At 42.8% G+C, this 14,539-nt stretch overlaps 1 protein-coding gene across 2 annotated transcripts in view; it reads right to left on the bottom strand.

The window, feature by feature from the left end:
* NR5A2 (nuclear receptor subfamily 5 group A member 2) overlaps positions 1 to 14,506 on the bottom strand; it is a 184,615-nt gene extending 170,109 nt beyond the window's left edge. The window contains exons 1-2 of one of the 2 annotated variants that reach the window (XM_077332763.1): positions 14,372 to 14,506; positions 10,268 to 10,421 (exon numbers count right to left, since the gene is read on the bottom strand). The gene's annotated coding sequence lies outside the window, so the exon portion shown is untranslated. Of the gene's footprint in view, positions 1 to 10,267; positions 10,491 to 14,371 lie in introns of both variants that reach the window. The other variant, XM_077332764.1, reaches the window with a different exon arrangement.
* Between the last annotated feature and the right edge of the window lie 33 nt (positions 14,507 to 14,539).

The raw sequence follows: 14,539 nt of genomic DNA, 5'->3' as shown, positions 1-14,539 counted from the left end.
TTTACTCTCTGGTAAACATCTCTGTGAATGTGATTGTAAATCACTTGGAGACCCCTTAGTGTAGAGAAAAGCGGGGTATAAAAACCTACTCTTCTTCACCTTTACTGACTGGACTCTGATTTTGTTTTGTTGAGTTTTTCTGATGTTTATCACCTCCTTTTGGCATGCCATTTTTCCCTTGGAGAAAACATGCATGCATTTCCCAGTGAGATATATGACATTTTGAGGAGGACAATTTAGATCAGGAAAACAATTTAGCCACTTCTCATTGATGTTTTAACATAAAATTAAAAGACACCAGTAAACTTAACCATGGATCTCCCAAATGTCATCTTCTTGCTCCCTTAGGTGAATGGAAGCCCCTGATCATAATTTCAAATAATATTAAATGCAAGTCTGATCATGAATCTCCTGGACCACATCCAGCTGCACCAAACATTACTTCCACTGAGAAGTAAATTAATCCCAAGTAACCATGTAAAATAGTAAAGATTTATTTTAACTGAATTGTTACGTTCTTAGGAGGAAATAAGGAGGCATTATATTATATATATAAATATTGCACAATCTGAGCATTAAAGGGCTGGTTTTAATATTAATCTTTTATCTTTGTTGGCTATGAAGTCCTTACATTTAGTGAATTTCGAGATGTGGACCCATTTTTTTAAACACATTCGTTGCTATTTCCTCTTTGTGGTAAAGATCCGTTAGGGTGGCCACTTGATCTTTCTTTCTCAAATTAACACAGGAAATCTTACATTGTGCTGATGGCTGGAAATGGCCAAAGTTCTTAGGAGAGCATTGTGTTTTGGGCAATTGTTGGTCATTTGTTTTTTTCACACAGAAGAAAGTAATAAATCTGTCACCCAGAAAAAACCAGGTTGTGACCTAAAGGAAGAAGCAAATTGTGGCTTTAGGTAAAAATGAGTGACTTGTCTATGGGGGTCATTTATCATGATAACAAAATTGCTGGTGCTCTCTCAGCTGACCACAAGGAAAGGCTGTAGTAAGCGAAAATGAGAGAAGCAAGCATCCAAATGGTTTTTTAGCTGATCAATATTTTCAAGATTTGCAAGCAGCCCAAATCCGCCCGATTTTAGAATATATCTAATTGCCTTCAAATCTTCAAACAAAAATTAATTTAGATCCATCCATCTCTTTGATACTGCACATGCTTCCTGTATTGTTACCCGTTTTGGGGCTGACACCCCCACACAACGTAGGGCTTAATACAACTGGAATAAACTCTACTTGTTCATTCTTTAATGAGTGGATACAAGATCTATCTAATTTAGATAATTTCCAAACCTGGAGAAATAACCTGAATACATTAGAGACATTAACTATAGGTCAATATACGTTATCATAGGATGAGGTGGTGATAAAAAGTGGTGGGATAAAACCCAGGTATATCAGGGTTTATTTTTTTCAAACCAGACATTTAGTGCATGCATTTTTAAGGAAATATGCAGGTTTAAGATCTAAAACGGCTTTGGAATTATTGTTTGCTGGCAATGTCAAAAATGCTATTACATTGCTGTATTCTTGGTTCATTAATATAGGTAGTCGTCCACTGAACTATACTAGAAAATGGGGAAAGGATTCACAAGCTACGATCACAGAAATGGAATGGGACTGGCTTTGGGAAAGAGCTGTTCCTAGACTACTGTTGTCTAGTCTTAAAGAAAACATGTAAATTACTTCTCCAATGGTATCTCATTCCCCATAAATTAGCTCTGATATATAGTACAATGGAGGATAAATGCTGGAGATATAATGGATTCTCTGCAAAGGTGTTCCATAATTTCTTATCGTGTCCTACAATCCAAACATTTTGGAAGACTGAGGTAAACTATGCTGATAGGGACACACCTTTTGAAGCAAAATTAATTCCCTGGGTTTTTTGAGAGTACTGAATTTATTTACAGCAAGGATGGTTATTGCAATAAATTGGAGAAAACCAGAATTAACCAGTATCAGTGACTGGTCTAATAAGAATTGACTTATTGCATTATTATCTAAATTAACATATTTACAAAGGGCTAGTAGGAGTAAACAAACAAACAAACAAACAAACTGTTTACTGGCAATGTACTGTCATATTCTCTTCAGCATGCACAGTAATACTGGGAGCAGGCAGCAACCCTATCTAAAACACATTCTTGTTTTTGTTTTCTGGTGGTAGGGTACGAATGAAAGAGGGAGGTGGGCGTGTGATGAAGCTGACCTCTCCCTATTAGCATGGTGTCAGTGTTCTGTATTTTTAATCTTTATTGTAAACACACAATCATCGGGGCCCAATTACCATGGCCAGCCTATCTGAAATCTACCCAAACATACATTCAGACCATTATACAAAGAATCATGTTTTATTGTTGTGGGGTGATCCCGTAGCAACGCAGAAGTGTATTAAAAAAAATTAATTTCAGGACTTGGGGTGGGTGGGAAGAAGAAGAAGAAGAAGAGTTGGTTCTTATATGCCGCTTTTCCCTACCCGAAGGAGGCTCAAAGCGGCTTACATTTGCCTTCCCATTCCTCTCCCCACAACAGACACCCTGTGGGGTGGGTGAGGCTGAGAGAGCCCTGATATCACTGCTCGGTCAGAACAGTTTTATCAGTGCCGTGGCGAGCCCAAGGTCACCCAGCTGGTTGCATGTGGGGGAGAGCAGAATCGAACCCAGCATGCCAGATTAGAAGTCCACACTCCTAACCACTACACCAAACTGGCTACACCAAACTTCTGGAAGGAAGTTTGAGCCCCCCAAACCACTGCTGTGATGGGATTGGTGGCTTGTGTTGATTGACAACCTGAGAAGTGTGTGTGGGGGGGAACCTGTGGGTTGTTCTCACTTCCATATTCTCTGCTGCCTCATTGGGAAGGGGAAAGCCATGACAACACAGCGGGATAATGTGGGAGGGGTCTCCTGTCAAGTGGTTTACAATCACATGTTTGCAAGCAGGTGGTAGTGTGCATTGTCTGCCTCCGTGTGGAAATGGTCTCATACTCAGAGGTGATCAGAGCACAGTTAGGAACCTCCAGTAATGTCTCCAGCCAGGTTTTCCAGAAGAGGAGTTGTTTTTTATATCCTTTTCTTTACCTCAAGGTGTCTCAGACTGGCTTACAATTCCCTTCGTCTTCCTGAAGCAAGAACCTTGCGATGTAGGTGGGGTGGAGAGAATTCTAAAAGATTGGTGACTGGCGCAAGGTCACCCAGATGGCTGCATGTGGAGGAGGGGTAAATCAAAGCTGGTTCCCTTGATTAGCTTGTAGATCAAGAATTGTGATGCATGCAATGTCTACAAATTTGGAAAGTTTGGCCAACGGGGCTTTGTAACTCATGTGCAATCACTTGCATATGCCTGTATCACCCAAAGTGATTTTAACATTGTGATTCTCTCAAATTCATCATCTGTGAAGTGTCCCTAAAGTGTTAATAGGCAATGCCTGAAGAAAAACATTCTCGCACACTGAAGTTTAGGAAAAGTATATGTATTACATGGGAATGATTAAACTTTAAAGTTAAAGCCATTTTCAAGTTAGTATGGGCTGGTGTATCTCTGGCTTGGTTTGTGCATGCCTGAGAATTATAGCAGAAATTGAAACTCATAAAAAAGAGACAATTTATGAAGGAAGAGAACATGCAAGACTATGATGCATAATTCAGGGTCAAAGCTGTTGTCACACCATTAAATTATTGCCAAATGGAAAGCTAATCCTCTTCCTTTTGATATAAATTCATTGGAAGATCTCTGTTAAAACCCCTGATTGAATTGCTGGGAATTGCTGAGCTTTCCATATGTATTAGATACCATAACAAAGTATGCAGTTAAGATCTATACATTCTTAGGAAAGAACTAGACATGACAATAGATTCAAGGCTGCTATTGAGGATGAGAGTTCTGTGTTGAGTTTCCCATCCTATTCAAACTAACATATAAACATTGGGGGTGGGGAGGAGGATATGATGTCGTGATGCGGTTTCCCCATCCCTGCTCCATATTTTTGGCTGCTGTGAAAGGATAGGGAAATTCACAGCAATATGTGAGGTAATTAAAAGGGCCATTCCGCACCAGGATCTATGTGGCAAATTGGTTGCGGAACAAAAAAACGCCATTTTAAATTGTGGAATTCGTCGTTATGCATACCTGGCTTTGTAGTGGAATCCAGTTGCGTTTCTATCGTTACCCACAGGTTTCCGGTGTCGGCAAAAATCTCTAGCCAGGAAGCGATATTGCTGAGCTTTGTCCCGCCCCTGATCGTCAAGCAGCCAATGGGCGGCCATTACCATGATCCCAAAAAGCCTATTTCCCTTTAAGGAAGGTTAAAAAAAAAACACGTTGCAACGAATCTGCATTGATTCATTGCAACAGAGAGACCCATCTAGCTAGAAGGTGGTGTTTGAGCTGCCTTTTCATCATTGCCATGCTCCCCCCGAGTGAAACCCCCCCTCCGCACGGGCGCAATTTTCGGCCGAAAATAAGGGAGAATAAACCAGCAAATGGTTTCGTGCTTGGTGACTTAAAACAGCTCTGGGTAGGGACTGCAGCCAGGGAAGCCTCGCTGGGTAAACGGAGGGATTTTGCAGAAACCGCAACAATGGTAACGCACAGAACTTTCCTGCTAGTGTTGCAGATTGGTTGCAAGAGTGTAGCGCTTTCCGGAGGGTGAATCCACTTTTTGGGATTTCCCTGAAAGCGCTACAATGAAGCACTTTTTGCGGATCGGTTTCAGGAGTGTTGCAGATTGTCAACGACGTTGTACATAACAGCAAAACAGTAGGCGTTCCAGGCCGCGGACCGGGGGTTTACGGGCCCTGCTTTAGAGCACCAAAGCAATTAATCTGGAGATGGGCTTGGGCAGGTGGGGAGGATGGGCAAATAACCAAGTTGGATAGAGTATGATAGAGAGGATTTGTATTTTGTAAAGATGTGGAGAGGAAAGATGTTTTTTCCCCACACCACTGCAATGGAACTCCCAAGTACAGCAAATTAGGCTTCTTCTTTTCTCGGTCATTCATTACTCTAGCAAATTCTTTGGTCCCATAGCATTTAATGGGGGATAAAATAATCATTCCCTATCTGTATTGGCCTCAGGGATCCCCAGCTTGTTGAGTCTGTGGGTAAAATTGCCAGGCATATGCATTCCCAAAATGGCTGCCATAGGGCAAGGCCAATCACAAAATGTGGGAGATCCCAAGTTGATTGTTCTGTGATGGAGACTGCAACTTCTGAGTGGGTGCTTTCTTGCTGGGCTTGAAAAATGTCTTGCACTGAGAAGAAGAGAAGAAGACAGGACTGGCTTTTCACTTTGTGAAAAGGACACTGCTTGGTTTTGAAAGAAATGGAAGGACTTGCTCTTTGCATGGCTATGGGGACAGGTTTCCAAGGCCAGACACAGAAAAAAAATGCATGTTTATGGTCAAGCTGAGGCCATAGAGCCATGATACACCTAACTGGGTTGAGCTCAGCATAGGGTTACCAACTCTGTCTTGGGAAATTTCTGATGATTTAGGGGAGGGGCCTGTGGGAAGTGATGTTGGAGAGGGGGTGACTCCACCCTCCCAAGCAGCAATTTGCTCCAAGAAGACTGATCTCCGTAATCTGGAGATCAATTGTTGTTCCAGGAGATCTTCAGGTTCCACCTCGAGACTGGTATCCATAGGCCCAGCTCTTTGCTATTAGGGAGTGTCCCGAAGCTCCTTGTTTGTTCTGTGCCATTGAAACCTCTTCGATTTTACCCCCAAGGCTCAAGAAACAAATGGATGCCAGGAAACACACAAGTGGGCTCTGTGTTGAGTGTTCAATTTGTAATCATTGTGCTATTTAGAACGAGTGCGGAATGGCCCCAAGTATGCAGAAATGATTTCAATTGTATTTTTGAACTTACGACTTCACATTTTTAGCTCATCCTTCACCCATGAAGAACTCCAGGAGCCCAAATCTCCACAGAAGAGGTGGATTTTGTTACAGAGATTTAAGTAGGGACAGTACAAATTTCACATCAGATGTATTCAGCAGTCAAAATGACCCATCAAACCCATTCACTAGGAGACCAGTGGATCAAGGATGAACCAGTCCTTCTAGGTCTATTCAGTTCAGCACTGAATGCCTGAAAAGCTTGTTGAAGGAGTGTGCATTGGCTGATTTCAAGACTGTACATGTGTGAAAATGCTGCCATTCCAAACACATTGACAGTCAATTACGGAACAATAGAATTAAAACAAAAACACATTTCTTTATGATCCTGTAGACCAGGGGTAGTCAACCTGTGGTCCTCCAGATGTTCATGGACTACAATTCCCATGAGCCCCTGCCAGCGTTTGCAGGTTGACTACCCCTGCTATAGATGCAGCGGTGGCAAATTCCATCCGCGTCCTCTTCCACCCTCCCCCTTTAAGACGATACTGGGGATATTGTTAGGGCTAGGGCAAGTTGCCGCTGTGTCTTATGGGATTTTATGAATGTAATATTGTTTTATGTCTGGTTTTAAGGGGATTTTATTGGGGGTTTTATTCAGAGCCTTTGGGGAGTGGCAAGCAATAAATTGAATAAATAAATAAATAGATCTATGGACAGATTTAACTGTAAGTTTAAATAATGATTTGCCAAGTGCAGGAGAACCTCAACTGGTCTGTGTGAGAACGTGAATACACAAACTGACTGCACTGCACGGCATTATTAGGAAGGAATAGTGTTGAGCAACCTGTTGAGCAGGCACAAATGAGTTGATGAAAAAACAGCCCATTGAAACACCAACTCCCTGCTGGTGCCTTTTAAGACCCCTCGTTTTAAGACAGGCTGACAGTTGCATCTCAATTGATGAGTTTTGGATCCATGTGTGTTTAGCTTTCTTTGAAGTAAATGACACTGAAATTAATGAGTTAGTCATGACTGTCTTATGACAGTGATTTCAATGGGATGTTGTTACAGTAGGAACCAAAAATTCATATATTTGTTAGGAAGTAGTATTGTTTTTTTTCAGGGGGGGGAGATGATTAGAGTCAGGCTGCTACTATTTATTCTACAAATGCCATTCTGTTTCTGATGGGTGTGTTTTTGAAGTACAACTAAGACAACGGGGTCCTGGATTCAGCCTGGTCAAGTGCTTTTCCAGCTATTTATAGAAACAGCCCCGCTTGCATTGTGCATCAGAGATTGGCATTTAGATGAGCTCTGGATAAACGGATAATCAATCATATCAAGATAATAGACATCGGCGTTATTGCTCTGCAAGGTTTACACTCTTTGATTTACACGAGTGGGTTGTTTTTTTTTATGGTGCCTTAAGAATATTTGTGGCCAAATAATGTTTTTACAACCAAGCCACAAAAGCAAAGGCATTATTTCTTTTTAAACCATCGATCAACAGTATGATTAAACCTGTACTTATTTTGAGCTTGTTTGGGATGAGTTCCACCAGGCTTTGACAGTGAGTCAGAAAATGTTATGAAAGCTGTACTGTTATGTGGGCTGTCGCCCCTCCATCAAAGGCTGGCACACCCGTGTCAACCCTTCCTGACACTCCTGAGCAGACCCTGGCACCAGAGAGAGAAAAGCCAGGTCAAGCCTTGCAAAGCATAATGGGAGAGCAACTAAAACCCACTTCTGGCTCTGAAGCAGGACTTGGAGTTAGGCTTCCCCCAACCGACTTGCTTGCAAACAAAAAAAGGAGTTTGTCAAGTACAGAGAGACAAAGGCACCCCACCCAAGACTCCCCTCCAGCCAGCCAAGCACATTGTCTTGTAAAGGGAACTGGCCACTCTTTTTCAACACCAAATCTAATCCAAGATTTGGTCTTTGTCTTTTACCTTACCACTATCCCCAGGCACAAGCAATCATCCAGGATTTGCCAGAAATGGGCCATCAGCCCTTCTAGACAGGAAATATTTCTTCATATTCCCAGCAGCTAGTTTCTTTGTCTCAGCAACCCGTTTCTTTGTTGGGACCCGGCTCCAGCCATCAGACTCTTTGTCCAAGCCCTGGACAAGGTAGGATCAGCCCCCTATCACCTCAGGTCACAAATTTCCTTTAAATATTGGGCTCCCACAGCCACAAAAGGCAGTCAGTTTCCAGGCTACAGAAACTCTGTCCGACGTTCGTCTTGGTCCCTCGTCCGTCGCCCCAAATTGCTTCCCTGGACCTCCGGAACTCCGCTCCACCCAGAAGACAGGTAGATATCACTTCCAATCAACCCTTAGTATAGGTTCTTCCCCTATAAGCCTTTTCCTTGGGTGCTAGTGGCTAGGAATGTACATTTCTTTGCTAGAGTACGCATGTGTTGTCTTTTGTCTAATTAGTGTGTGTTAATAAAATCCTTTCATGTTTAGATCATTGTCTGCCTTGGTTCTATCTCAGTGACATAATTACCCAGTAAACTGTGCAATACAAGGTCCCACGTTACGCCACGCTGCCTCTTGCTGGCTCTACTAGCTGATTCCCCACAACTAAATTTAGACACGTGTCCTTACAGACACGCATTTGGCGTAACAGTACTTGAGACTCCTTTTATTGCCTTCTGCAGGAGAATGGCTCTTAACCTATTGCAAATGAGATTAAAAATCAATGTAAGAACTACATTGGATTTAACTGCCATTGATGAACATGGTGATCAACATTCAGGCAAAAGTTTTTAAAATTTGTTGAAATACCTCTGGGACAGTGTGCCACAGGATTTTGTTGTGTTGATGATAAGTTCTCTGCCAATGATTGGCTGGACTTCAATGATGTCACAGAGGGAATGGGAATATTTGACAGTCCAAGGCTGCTGTGATCCTGAAGAGAGGCAGAGCCGAGAGAAAGTAGAAGTAGACTTGGAATGTAGGACTTACTGGGAGCCTAAAAAGGCTCAAGAAAGAGGCCAAAAGAAAAGGGCTGTGAGTAGTCCAGATAAAGGGAAATGATGAATGTCATAGAGAAACAAGGGGTGGGGGAAAACGTTAGAGAAAATAGGCAAAACAAAAATTAAAAAATTAAAAAAAGGAAAGGTAGACATGATCCAGAACTGCAGAGCAGAAAAATTAGAGTTTGCATACCAGTTTAAAAGTCCAGTCATTGGTTTCAGGAAATAATATTCTAAAAACAGTGCACACAAGCTTCTAGCAACTGTAATTATAAATTAGTATACATTTAAAAAGCATATGGTGGCAACTCAAGCCTAGGCAAAGGGGAGATACCCCGCTGGTTGTGTTATTAGGTATTTTTCCAATTTGTTTGAATGTGTCTATTGTTAATTTTTTTGAATTGGTTTTTTGTGTGTGTTTATATGTGTGTACACAATCAGTCAGTCAGTCAGTCAGTCTGTCTGTCTATCATCTATGAAACAGAGATATAATATAAAGAAAATACAGAAATAAAAAAGAGGGGTTATGTAAAATAATTAGATCTATTCAAATTCTATTCCTTTACTGGTATATATAAAAGAGAAACAATAAAATTTAAAACAAAACTGAGTAAACTATTGAAATTCAGACTCAAGTAGTCAAGAAGAGTTGTTGTGGAGAGTGAATAGGGACAGATACAGAAACCTGGCAATAATTTTGGTCACCCGAGGGTGGCGATCTTTGAGAAAGACCTTGGTGTCATGAAAGCCATCACTTCTCATTAATGGTTTCAGGAGATTTTCTCCATAGAGTTTATGTCGCTTGCAGTAGAAAAGAACATGCTCCAAAGATTCTGGTTGTTTACCTGAGCAGGTGCAGAGTCTCTGTGAGTATGGGACTTTAAAAAAAAAAAACAACGGCCTTTAGTAAACGCTGTTGGTAAAATTAGATATATTAGAGATGAATATATATAACCAAATATAAAAGACAGAGTAATATTTCTCCCATTTCTTACATTGAAAAAAAATAGACTTTGTCTATAACATACTTTGGCCACCTCATGAGAAGGAAGGATTCCCTGGAGAAGAGCCTAATGCTGGGAGCAATTAAGGGCAAAAGAAGAAGGGGACGACAGAGAATGAGGTGGCTGGATGGAGTCACTGAAGCAGCCAGTGCGAGCATAGATGGGCTCTGGGGAATGGTAGAGGACAGGGAAGCCTGGAGGATCATTGTCCATGGGGTCACGATGGGTCGGACACAACTTCACACCTAACAACAACATAACATACAGTGATATACATTGTTTTTAATGCAGAATGATATTTACTTATAAATCTTTTAATATGAAAATTAAGAAAAGATGTTCTCCCCAGTGCTGACTTCCTTACACACATTTATATTCAGGATTTAAATTTTAAAAGATTCTTATTCTGCTACTATTTCATTACCGTATATTTGTATACAATGCTTTAGCTCAGTAGTTCTCAACCTTTGTGGGTTGAATGACCTTTTCACAGGGGTCATGGCAGGGCGAGCGGCTTGGCCAGAGGGGGCGCCATCCACACAACAGCCTTGCAGGGTAGATCGAGATAGAGCATTCGTCTGTTTGGAGCAGCGGAAAAGAGTGAGATCAGCATGGTGGGACAAGAGGCAGAACTGAACCGAGAAACCCTGGGGAAAAAAGCAATTTATATACAATCATGAACAATGGATCTTCTCGCCAAAGGTCAGTTTTGGTTCAATTTCTGTGAAAGAACACTTGCATAATTTTATGGTTGGGGGTCACCAAAACAGGAGGAACTGTATTCAAGGGTTGCGGCATTAGGAAGGTTGAGAACTACTGCTTTAGCCCATGGTGGCTCTTGGCAGCCCTGATTGCAAACAATATATGCATACATCCAAATAAAGCTTCCAGTCCTTACTACCACTTTCTAACACAAGTCTTTCCCCATTTTGAATATAGGTATGTCCTGTGCTCAAGTTAAATGTTAAATAGATAGGGAAAGGACATTCCAGAACTCTGGAGCCACATCTTAGAAGGTCCTGCTATGCCTGTCATCTTTGCAAGGAAGAGCCAAAAGGAGGAACTCACTAGTTGGCTTCCAGGTGTAGTGTCACATCCTCTGAGATATCCGGGTCTAAACCACATATGTCTTTAAAGGCTATATCCAGGAAACACATAGGGAGATAGTGCAGCACTTTTACTCTTGAGAAGCTATGGTCCCTAGAGTTTGTGCCAGGCAGAAATCTGATCACATGCCATAGGGGAGACTTGGGGATCACCTGGAATTACAGCTTATCTCCAGTCTAAAGAGATCAGTTCCCCTGGAGAAAATGGCTGCTTTGGAGGGTAGACCCTATGGCACAGTATGCCAGCAAGGTCCCTCCCTGCCCTAAATCTGGCCCACTCCTGGCTCTACCCTAAAGTCTCCAGGTATTTCCCAACCCAGAGTTGGCAACCCTAACCATACCATTTTGCTCCGGCTTCTAAAGTACACTCCCATGTAGAGAGTGTGATGACAGTTTAGGTTGCTTCCACAGAAGAGTGCAAAAACTTCTTAACTCAAACAGGAATTAGTGAGAACAGCAGGCACTCCCAATCTATTGCCAGGACACCTGCACAGGCCTGACATTCCTCCATTCTCCTCCCTTTTGTGGGTTGGGAAATACCTGGAGAGTTTGGCAGTGGAGCCAAGAGTGGGCAGGGTTTGGGACTGGGAAGGATTTCAATGGGGTGTAATGCTATGAAGTCCACCCGCCAAAGCAGCCACTTTCTCCAGGGGAACTGATCTATAAGGTCTGAAGATGAGCAATAATTCCAAAGGATCCCCAGGTCCCACGTGGGAACTGACATTCCCTAAATGCTGTGTGGATGTTCCCCATTAAGTAGGAGATGCTCAGCTTTCCATGTGGGACACAATCCCCATCTGGAAACAGCCTTAATCTAGAGGTCACTAATGTAAGGATGATAGCAGTGAGATTGCCTTCCCTGCTTGAGAAATGTATTCTTGAAACCTGTGGTTTCTAAAACTCTTTTGAATGCTTTCATGGCAGCAAAATGGCCAACAAAATGAGTCTTTTTATTTGCTACGATTTTGTATGACACAAATGACTGTTCTTCATTTGTGGGCACTCTGACAGAACAATTGTGAAAGCCAACTGCAAATAGCACATATTCCAGGAAAGGGGGCAGACAGATTTGTGTGTGTATGTGTGTGTCTGTGTAACGAATACTCCCTAGGTTATAGGTTGATTTGGTTCAGCTTCCTTGATAAGATAAAAGAGGCAGACAATGTAAATTCAAACACAAATCTTCCTCCATCCACAGGACATGAAACCGGCATGGGATGAGGAATAAAAGTGCCATATTGATGTTATCCTTGAGGAAAGCTGCCCTGTAACACAAAGAGGACTCCATGTTCCTCAATGCAATGCCAGGCGAGTGTATTAGTCAAAAATGTTATCTAACTGGCTCGCCCTTAATCTCAAACAGTGGACATGCTATTCTGATGCCCTTCTCTTGTTTAGATTGGTCACTCTGGTCCTCACAGGCTGTACGGATCTTTCTTCGCTGCCTGAGAAGTGTCCTCTCAAAACATTCAAGGCAAGGACATTCTAGGAAAAGCCAAATCAAACACAATGATGGTATATTGGTAAAAATGTTGGAATCTTATAGTAAAAGAAGTTATATTTTAGAGCAGTGGTCCCCAACCGTTTTGCGGTTGAGGACCGCCTCCAGGGCTGAGGGAGAGCCGGCAGCCCGGGCGCCATGCACGCGCAGCAGCTGCATGCAAATTCACATGCACAGACGTTTGCGTCCGCCGGCGTCCTGGGGGCTGCACCTGCCTCTTCCCCCCCCCTTGCAGCGAGAAGCTAGCCGGGCCGCGAGCGAAGCTTTGGTGGTCGCTTTGGTGGCCGCTTCTCTTGCGGCCTGGCAAGATTTTCACTGTGTGTGTGGGAGGGAGAGACAGGCGCGACTGCCGGCGGCCCGGTACTGAGGCGTTCCAGGCCGCGGACCGGGGGTTGGCGGCCCCTGCTTTAGAGCACCAAAGCAATTAATCTGGAGATGGGCTTGGGCAGGTGGGGAGGATGGGCAAATAACCAAGTTGGATAGAGTATGATAGAGAGGATTTGTATTTTGTAAAGATGTGGAGAGGAAAGATGTTTTTTCCCCACACCACTGCAATGGAACTCCCAAGTACAGCAAATTAGGCTTCTTCTTTTCTCGGTCATTCATTACTCTAGCAAATTCTTTGGTCCCATAGAATTTAATGGGGGATAAAATAATCATTCCCTATCTGTATTGGCCTCAGGGATCCCCAGCTTGTTGAGTCTGTGGGTAAAATTGCCAGGCATATGCATTCGCAAAATGGCTGCCATAGGGCAAGGCCAATCACAAAATGTGGGAGATCCCAAGTTGATTGTTCTGTGATGGAGACTGTAGCTTCTGAGTGGGTGCTTTCTTGCTGGGCTTGAAAAATGTCTTGCACTGAGAAGAAGAAAAGAAGACAGGACTGGCTTTTCACTTTGTGAAAAGGACACTGCTTGGTTTTGAAAGAAATGGAAGGACTTGCTCTTTGCATGGCTATGGGGACAGGTTTCCAAGGCCAGACACAGAAAAAAAATGCATGTTTATGGTCAAGCTGAGGCCATAGAGCCATGATACACCTAACTGGGTTGAGCTCAGCATAGGGTTACCAACTCTGTCTTGGGAAATTTCTGATGATTTAGGGGAGGGGCCTGTGGGAAGTGATGTTGGAGAGGGGGTGACTCCACCCTCCCAAGCAGCAATTTGCTCCAAGAAGACTGATCTCCGTAATCTGGAGATCAATTGTTGTTCCAGGAGATCTTCAGGTTCCACCTCGAGACTGGTATCCATAGGCCCAGCTCTTTGCTATTAGGGAGTGTCCCGAAGCTCCTTGTTTGTTCTGTGCCATTGAAACCTCTTCGATTTTACCCCCAAGGCTCAAGAAACAAATGGATGCCAGGAAACACACAAGTGGGCTCTGTGTTGAGTGTTCACTGGTTCTGTCCCCTCATCTTCATAGCTGTTTTAGTTCATTTACTGTAAGACGTTAAGGTCAATGCCTACAACACTTACTCTTCATAGCTGAATATGCCCCCTGTAATCCATGCTAGAGTACAATTAAACAGTCTTTTAATAATACCTGTCACATGTCTCTTTCTGTCCACCCATCCATCCACTAACTTACACACTGAATAATCTGTACTGGCAGTGCCAACCAACACAGAGATACACCCTTCTAAGCCCACTGACTTCATTGGGTTTAGAAGGGTACAGCTCTGCTCAGGATAGTAGTTAGACTCAGTATTTCTAAGGTAAGTTGACCAGATGTTAACATTGGTAAAGCGGGACACCATTGACCAGGGCGGTTCTTGATTAAAAATTTGGTCTATATGGAGCAACAATTTTTTTCATAGAATGCATAAAATGCAAAAATAGTATTGTAATATATATTTTTAAATTTCAACATAAGTACAATTTGCCAGGTGCCCCCAGAGTTCCTCCAAAAGTGGGACAATCTGCTCACCTTATTCTAAGGAGCACAGTGGACGGCTGCCTGGGGATTGCATACCTCATGAGCTTCTCACGTCCTGTCTCTGATAATGATGGATGACCTGACAATTGACAAAAATGGATGAGCTGCTTTCAGTGTGAATGTCACTTTCTTGGTACTATGGCAGGGACAAATGTGTTC

The sequence above is a fragment of the Paroedura picta genome, chromosome 4 (assembly GCF_049243985.1).
Source record: "Paroedura picta isolate Pp20150507F chromosome 4, Ppicta_v3.0, whole genome shotgun sequence".
Taxonomy (NCBI): domain Eukaryota; kingdom Metazoa; phylum Chordata; class Lepidosauria; order Squamata; family Gekkonidae; genus Paroedura; species Paroedura picta.
Note: the sequence above shows the minus strand (reverse complement) of the source record. Positions and strands in the feature narration are given on the sequence as shown.